Source organism: Cinclus cinclus, chromosome 3 (genome assembly GCF_963662255.1).
Source record: "Cinclus cinclus chromosome 3, bCinCin1.1, whole genome shotgun sequence".
NCBI classification, from domain to species: Eukaryota; Metazoa; Chordata; class Aves; order Passeriformes; family Cinclidae; genus Cinclus; species Cinclus cinclus.
Window position 1 is genome coordinate 114,179,441 of NC_085048.1, and position 8,995 is coordinate 114,188,435.

The 8,995-nt window shown below is 43.2% G+C and overlaps 1 long non-coding RNA gene across 1 annotated transcript; it reads right to left on the bottom strand.

The window, feature by feature from the left end:
• Nucleotides 1-372: 372 nt before the first annotated feature.
• Nucleotides 373-5,334, bottom strand: LOC134042776 (uncharacterized). Its single transcript, XR_009933093.1, has 3 exons — nucleotides 4,531-5,334; nucleotides 4,202-4,341; nucleotides 373-4,101 (listed from the first exon to the last, which is right to left on the bottom strand). It is a non-coding gene; the product is annotated as an uncharacterized LOC134042776 (long non-coding RNA).
• Nucleotides 5,335-8,995: the final 3,661 nt, after the last annotated feature.

The window sequence follows — 8,995 nt, forward strand, 5'->3', positions numbered from 1 at the left end:
TGTCTATTGGCTGATTCTGGCTTTCGTCCGTCTCACCTGCTCCTGGAGATTATTTCTCAGCTAATGCTGAGATTTTCCAGAGGTCAAGTGTCTGATAAAGTGCTTTATGGACAATATTGTTCCCAGCCTTAGGCCAGGAGGGACCAAAGAGGCATCCTGGATTTGTTTTTATCGGTCTGGCAGCAGGGGGAGTGGAACAGAGCAGCAGGGCAGCCCCAACTTTCCCCTCTCTGGAACACTGCACCTGTGGCAGCCCAGCATTCCCCTGGCTCTGACACCACAGCCATGGCAGCCCACAGGAATTACAAAGAGAGGCGGGGTTTTAAAAAGAAATAGTATTTATTTAACAAAGATCATAAAAACATTTCCAGAACATGTTTCCTTATAACAACAACAACAATCTATAGAACGTATTTACGTGGCCACCGTTTCTCCTGGTCCTTCGAAAGACTAGTATTTTATTCAGGAAGTTGGTGTCCTTGAGTCCTATTTGTATTTAAATACAAACCATTCACATGTTGAAACTGGACATAGGATTAAAGGCTAAATTCTTACATCAAATGTGCAATACATTGCTTAGGGTTGAGTACCTTACAAAACAGGTAAGAAAAGTAGCTAGCTGTCATGCTCATATGTTTGTTCCAGTGAATTTAGACCTTCTAGACATAAAGCATCAGGAATTCAAATTACATTATATTTTTTATGGCAGCTATAACCAAATATCAAATACCTGTGGCTCCCAGGTTTTTGGAATGCTGCGGGGCATCCCTGCAGCTCCGGCCCTCGCTCCGCAGCCTTGGTTCCTGTCCCACCGTGGGCTGCTCCTCATCCGGGTGTGCATCTCCCCACCGTTCTAAATTACACCCAGGGTTAAGAGTTTAATAGAGCTGAGAGGTGTTTGTGCTCAGGTCAGAGATTACCTAAATTGCTTCAGAAACAAGAAATTAACTGAATTATCCGTGCAGGTTATTTAGATAACATGAATTCTGAGATCTTTCCTATTTGCAGCAGCAGCCAAAAAAGCCACCAATGTTACCATCATCAGGGTGGTGAGAACAAGATAGAGGGTGCTGTGCTTGGTCCTGGAAGCCTCGGGGCACTCACATGTGGAGCGGGTCGACCGGGTGCGTTCATCCATTTTTTGCATTAGTTTTGCCATTTGCTCAGCAAGCTGCACTAGGCTAGGCTCTTTAGGACCCTGTTCCAAGGGGGAACAGCACAGGTATCCCAAGTCCCTGGCTGGTGCTTTGGTCCTGACCACACTCCTCGGTCCTGCAGCCTGCTCCAGCTCTGCCATCACAGTGCTATGGTCCAGATTCCCAGCAGCTATGAACTGGGTTTTTTTTCTGCTGCACCCAGTGGAGCCGGCCTCATTTACATCCTGGAGGACCTTTTGTTTTTTCTGCCTGGAGAAACACAGTGGGAAATATCTTTTCTAGGGCTGCTTCAAGAAGCAGAGCTGTATCGCAGTAGAACATGGGTGGGATGCTCTCAGAAGAACTCACAGCCAGAAAACATTCAGGATCATCTCTGTTCCTGTGCAATATTTCTGTATTTTGGGTTTCTTCGATGAATGTTACAGCAAGTCATCCAGCAGGCTGCACATCCCTCCTCCCTGGATGCACGCTTTCTAGAGTTGGCTTTTTCTTGGAATTCACACAGGCAAGGCCCTTGTGAAAGAAAATCCCTTTAAAATGTTGTTTATTGCTCGTTCTCCAGGGAGCCGCTTGCCTGCCAGCAGAGGCCGTGCTGATTTCAGGCCTCTGAGTGGAAAGGCGGAAGCAAACACGGATGGGTCATGATTCATCCCCAGGCTGGGCTGTTTTCGGCCGGTTTAAATTACTCGGGAGCTGCCAGGCATTGTTCTGAGAGCTGAATAGCACCCGGCTGCGGCTCGGCCCCGGCAGGAAAGGTCTGCGTCCTGTTCCACCCGCGATCAAACAAGTGCCAGGATGTCTGCAGAACAGCCAAAGCACCGAGAAACCTTTCCCATCCGTCCCCTTGGGCTTGGGCTGAGTGGGTGTCAATAAACAAGGGGGGAATCAGCTGGTGATTTAAAGGAGAGGTTGTTGAGGAAATTCAGGGGACAATAGCGATTTTTTTTTCTGCTGGCATCTGGCCATATTTGTTAGGAACTTTGCTGAAGAGAAATTGGCTTATTTGATCTATAATACAGGGTCAACCCAGCCAAACTCCCACTCAAAGTCACTCGAGGCTGGCAAGGAATAACAAAGATGTTTTCTTGCTGATTTGAGACCTCAGGATTCTTTCAAACTTGGGTTTTTCCAGCAAAGACAATGGATTTCTCTGCACCTGTGGATGCAACAATTCAGCAGTAATCTCCATATCTATGACATGAACTAGAGCTTCCTTATGATGATCAGATTTGAAAGCAGTGTACTTTTGATACGTAAGAAGTTACCTTTTTGGTGAGAATATGCATGCATTTTTGCACAGAACTGGATCCATCATGAACATCAGCTGTATGTATTCACAGTTTTAATATGCCCCTAACTGGACCTGCAGTTATCCAGTATCTTTGGCACATCAGTTTGTTACTTCTTTCTACCCTGAAGGGTTTCACGCTACAAGCCAGACAGTCATCTCTCTGGGATGAAACCTGAAGCCTGGAGGTGTACCATATGTTCTTGCAGAGCATCTGCACTATCTTCAGCATCAAATTTCAGTCTCACAATGCAAATGTTTGGGATGGATGAGAAGTCAGCAAATGCAGGGCTTGGACCTAATCTATCTGTTCCCCGACTGATAACAATATTAATTAATCTTTGTACAAATTGTTCAGGGCTCTGTTTGGTCTGCCTAATCCTTCTCTGAAAGGTGTTTGCAGGTCTTTGACCTTCTCTTCTCAAGGCTAACAATCCTTTTCCTTTCCCCAGAGGTCAGGATTTCCACATCTTGGACCATTGTCTTTGCTCTCATCTTGAGTCTCATTCTTTGGGCCGTATTTCTTTGAAGGTCAACACTGGTCCAAGGCTCCAGCATGGGCTTGGCTGTACTTGGGCAGAACCGGTGTGGTAGTCCAGGCTGTGATCCTGCTTACACACCCTGGAACAGGATCTACCTTATTCACAGCACAGGGCTCCTGCTTCTGACTGCCCGTAACTTCCTGATCCTGCTCCTTCACCTACAGTTTCCCACCAGTGTAAGTGCAGGTAATTACTCTTATCTAGATTAATTATTTCCAGCCTCTGTTTCCCAGACTCTCTCCCATTTTTTTTTCTGATGTTGCTGTGAATTTCAGCCCTGCACTTTTCCATTGTCTCAGGGCTTCTTCTCCACGTAAGGCTTGCAGATTTTCTCAGTTCTCACATTTGGAGTCACAAATCAGCTACTTATGGTCCTGGAATTACGGTAAGCTCCCAAGGAATCCAGTCATTCAGCTGGACAGCTGCTCTGGTAATGCCTACATAAGCAGGTTCAAGCTTAGCCATGTTGCTTTAGCTTCCTTATAAAGCCATGAGAAGACTTGCCTGAAGCCTACACAGTCCCCATTGCTCCTCTTGATCATCACTGCACTATTACTGAATATTTCCTAAAAAAATCTATCTGCTGCTTTTTCTTCCTGACTTTGGAGAACCCCTTGAAAATACAACTTAAGCACACCTGTGGCAGCTGAGAAATGAAATATATAAGGCAGGATTAAAGAAGAGCAGAGGAAAAACTGGAGTGACAAGTATTTCAGTGTCAGCACAGAAGTTCGGAGTTGGGTGTGTTGTCCAGTGCTAGCAGCTGGGCAATTTGAGTCCTTTTACCACTTGTTTGCACAGCTGGACCAAACGGCAGGATTTAGCTCAGGGAAAAGGTCAAACACAAACTGCACTTCTCCGTTCTGGCCACACGATGTGCCCATCACACCACGAACACAGCCCAGCCAGCCCGCCAGCAACAGTAGATGTAGCCGCAAAGGCAGGGAGTTCCAGGGGGTTGTATTCCCTCACAGCACCTCCTTACCTCTAGCCAGGCCCCCAAAATACTCACACAGCTGCAGATCAGGGCCAAGTGCCGTGGAGCAGAAGGTGGTGAATGGGATGGAGTTGGTGTGGTGCAGATGCTTTTGCCTTAGAGGAAGGTGACAAATTGCTGTGAAAGAAATAGGAGCCAAGTGGTCAAGAGGTAGTGGCAACATTTCATCATTGTGAATTATAATGGGCACTGAATAATTGGAATTAAGTTTACTTACTAAATGTGATATTTTACTTCTGCCTTTGGTGGGGAAATGTGAGCAACTTCTTTTTCATTCTAATTGCTGGGATCTCTTCACCCTCATTTGTGTGTTCTCCTGAGCAGAACCAAGAGGCTCTTCAAAACCAGAGCTGGCATCTGCAGGAAGCAGTCATCAGCACAGAGATTTGTAAAAGAAATACTGGGATTAGTACAAATTAAAATCTTTTTATGTAAGTGCCAGAAGAAATAGCAGAGCTGGGGGGCTAAGAATGGCTTGAATTTATAACAAATGACACTAGAATAAAGTTCTGTAATTTGAGTGATTGCTAAAACCACAGGACTCACTTGAGGGAGAGCCTCCTCTCTGACAGTAGGAGGATAGACATCTCACATTCCCCTCCCTCGCAGCCAGGCAGGAAGAGACTGTAGCAAAGGATCATCACAAAACAGCTATCAATTTTTAATTGATTTTTGAACAACTGCCCCAAAACTGGGAGGTTTAGTGAAGAATTCACAGGCATCATTCCTTGTGGTGTATGTGGCACACGAGTGATTGGGACTGGACCAAACTTGTTGCTTGAGAGTGAATGAAATCTGTAAGAGAACCAGTACAGGTGGCTACAATGAGCTTAAAATGTAAATAAATATCATATTCTCCTTCTGTAAGATCTCCTACAATGATTCAAAGAGACTTCAATGCTCATAATGGGGACATAGCAGAGATCTGACTTTCAACAAACCTACACATTTTAAAGGTGACCAGCTAGTGCAGATGTACCACACAACCTGTGTGAATCAAACCATTCATTTCAGGGCAGAACAAATGGCATCATCTTCCGGTTAACTCACAAAAGGCTTCCCTATAATTCTATCTACCTTAATCAGACAAAATTTGGATTAAAAAAAAAAGGACTAATCTGCTCATTTGCCATAATTACATTTCCTCTGCAAATATTAAGTTAGAACAATAGTAGTGGCTTTTGTAATAAATGTACTTTTAAATGCTTTTCATGTGAACGAGAGAAATGTGTGTTGCCTGCCTAGAGTTTAAAAGAAGGAAGTGAGGAGCATTTTCCCAAAAATGCTCTTTTTTTTTCTCTTAAAAATAAATCCCAAAAAACCTAAATAAAAAGATAATAATAATAATAATTAAAAAAAGCCCAACAAAATTAAGAAGTTGTAAAACAGGTGGCCAGATTTTTAGGTGGTGGTTGGTAGAAAACCAGAATAAAATCATTAAATTAGTTTAATTAGATATTATCCAATTTTTATCTCTTTGTTGAAATATTATAGGAAACTATATCCATAGTAATGCCTAGCAAGTGCTAATAATGTCTGTCTGGAGGCAGCTGGGACTCAGTCTAAGGCTTGGGTCAGCTCTCAATAAAGACAAGCAAGCAATCATTCCACCTTTTCCATGAGCCTCACAGAGCTTCATGAGTTTCAAATGGCAAATCACTATGGCTCTGACAATCATCCCAGAAGACTTCAGAAAACCTGTATGCAAAGCTGACATGGGAATGGCTTCAGACTCTGGTCCTGGAGGATGTCTCCCTGCCCTAGCATTCCTCCAGGTACCTCTTCAGGGGTTCAGCTAGGAAGGGAGAAGCCAAAGACACAACCGTGAAGTCAGACAGGGTTTTTTGGAAACCACCACACTGATGGTTTTGCAAGATTCACATTCCAGGTTGTAACACCAGTTAAAGTTTTTGAGTCCTAAATGGCAAGGTCCTTAAAATTATGCTTCTTTCTTTTGGTGCTTGCAATTCTTGTGATTTTTGCCCCCTTGTTTATTTGTTCTGGGAGCTTAATGCTTGAAACTAGCCACCTACACTTACAAAGTAGATGTTTTTCCCTGGATTTGTGATGTTATGTGCATGCATCTCAGGACAGACTCCACCCTTTGGAGATATATAAGCTTTTAGTTAAAAAGCTGTATCAAACCCACTTAGATGGCAAATCCAGGCCTTCAATTCTGAGACCAGCACACTGCTTGGATGGGCTCTGTGGCAAATCTAAAATTACCCTGAACTTAGCTTGGCTGCCAATTGAAAAGCATTTCCTAATGATTACTCCCACTCCCCAGTCCTTCTCCAAGGAACAAAGTCAGTGGGTTTGGCAGAAGGGCAGCAGGTGTGTCTGTCAGCCCTTCTACACCTACACTGCATAACTGCTAATCCAGGCTCTCCCAAAGACCCTCTAGAGCCCAGCACCTGTGCAGAAGGCTTGGGGAAAGGGTTAAATGCTGACAATCAGTGACACCAGCATGCCAACAAAGGACAGGGTCTGGGAAAGTGGAACTGTCGGGTAGTGGTTGTTTTCTTTAAAAGAGCTGAGCAGTTATTAGTTGCTATAAAGTTGTTTATTGTAAAGGCACATCAGTTTTGAAAGGCAAAGAGTCACAAGTGTTAAAGTCCATGCTAAAAGTTTTTGGTAAAGAGTCTTAAATAGAAGTGAAGTCCCAATCAGAAGTAGAAGCTGATATTGTCAGGGCCCCAGGAGGGCTGATGTTGCTGCTGCAGCTCCTGTTTTCTTTGGGGATGAAGGCTGTGAGGAGAGAAAAAAAGCAAGAGGGCAAGAGCAAACGTCTTTCCTCAATGCATAGATTTTTATACACAAATTACCCAATAAGCTACAAACACGAATCTGAACTATTTCTTCTTAACTGATTAGAATTTTAGTTTCTTAGCATGACAGATTATGTATAAGCTACACATATGATCTATCTTGTTCTATTTTAAAAATGTAAGTAATATTTTTACTATAGTTTTATTACGTCTAAAACGATGTTCCTGGAGCCTTTACAGAAACTTGTTTTCAACATTAGTATCTAGGACTACATTTTTTAACTTTCACTAGAACTTGATCTTTTACACTGGTATGTAAGACTTCTAATTTTTAAAGCACTTAAAATATATTCTTACTTACTTGTTTGCTTATTCTCAAACTTAAATTTACACCTCTGCTTTATGTGTGAGTGGCTTAATATACTTCAATCTATCCGAAGGTTTTAATTTAATTCCTGCACTCTGATTTCTCTCAGAAAAATTCAGAGAAACCTTTGATTTACAGACTGCAACATGGAACCAAACACCAAACTGCACAATTCTCATCCAGGGGCATTTTCAAAGGAGTCTTTGCTCAGGTGACACAGCCTGATCCAGCAGGATGTCCCACTGCCCGTGCAAGGGCAACTCCCAACTAAAAGGCCAGGTTTTCTCCAAACAAAGACTGAAGCATGACTTCTTTTCAGGGGGGGTTTTATTTTATATTGAGAAGCTACACAAAGAGAGAACAAATATACATTTCCATGAAAGAAGGGAAATAAAAATAGTATCCCGTTGTGTCACCCTCCTAATACAACAAACCATCCCAACCTGAGCCACATGGAGTTCTTACTCCAAAGGCTACAGCACACAACAAACATCTGTAACATCTACCCCAGGGTCACACACCCCCAGACACAGCAGTAAGGTCTTTTTTTTGCATATGTGCACATACATCTGTTCTTGGGAGACAATGGAAAGGCTGATACAGAGTCACATGGGTGAAACCCAGAGTTTTAAAGGAGGAACAGCTACTGATGTGCACAAGGATCAACACACCCACATGGCACAAACACTTCCTCAATGGAGTGGTTACTCTAAGCACAAGGTTTTAACCTGAAGGCAGATTTGTTTGTATCAGAGATACTGGATTGTACTGGAGTGGATGGCAGTGAATTTCAGAGTTCATCTTTCTTTTTATTAAAGTAACTAATCAAATGGTTCAGCCTATAAAAATACAATAATCCTCCCTCCTAATTAGAGCAATTTGAGTTCAGGTAGAAATAAAAGCTCACACACACATACACACACACACCTCAGGATTGCTGCCAGAAAGCTCACAGGATAAAGAAAATAAAACAAATTTTCCTCATCTCACACCAGGACATCATAGTCTCCCTCCTGTCTCCACAGATAATGGAGTCTTTCAGCTTTGGTGCATATCTAAAAGCTAAACAGCAACTTGGAATTTGTCCTGAAGGGGAACCAGGACAAGGCACCTTTAAGGATAATAAGGCAGAAAGGGACTCCTCATGTGCAGGGGTGGTCCTGCTATCCCTGAATCTGTGGGATTAATCAAAATCTAATCAAAGTCTTCACCCTCACAAAGTGTGAGTGAGTCTGCCTCAGTTTGCTGTAGCCAAGAAACAGTTCAGGAACAGAGGTTTGCTCAGCCATTTTGCGGTGCTACACATGGTCTTCATCCCATACAGCACAAACTTACAAGAGTGCAGCCAGGATAGTAACTGAGGAAGTCTAAGATTGTGTTCTTAAAAGAATGGAATTCTCATGGATGGCAAACACATCACCTCCACAGTGGCCTTCAGGAAAGACAGGTCAACAGAGCATCTGTTGTGGAACAGAGCAGGGAGGCAGTGACAGCTGGGCCACCTTAGTCACAATTATTTGACTAATTAAGTGTAAAATGTCACTAAGATGTTGCCTTAATGAAACAGGGTTTATTCAATCCAGACACTCTCCTAAGCTCTCCAAGCATGTCTTTGTCCCGTCCTAACAGGATAGGAAACAGTCCATGTCCTCACATGGGGCCAGAATATCTTTAAGTCTGATCTACATACCATAGGAGCCTGATCCTGCTGGGATCTGGGCAGACTCCAAGAAGCACAACAGACTCCACAGGAGGGACACAGAGAAGGCAAACTGAACAAAACATGAGGAAGTTTCCTTCTGCATCAACACCGACCACTATGAAAATACTTTTTTACTAGAGGCACCACATCATAAGAATACTCTGAGCATGTAAA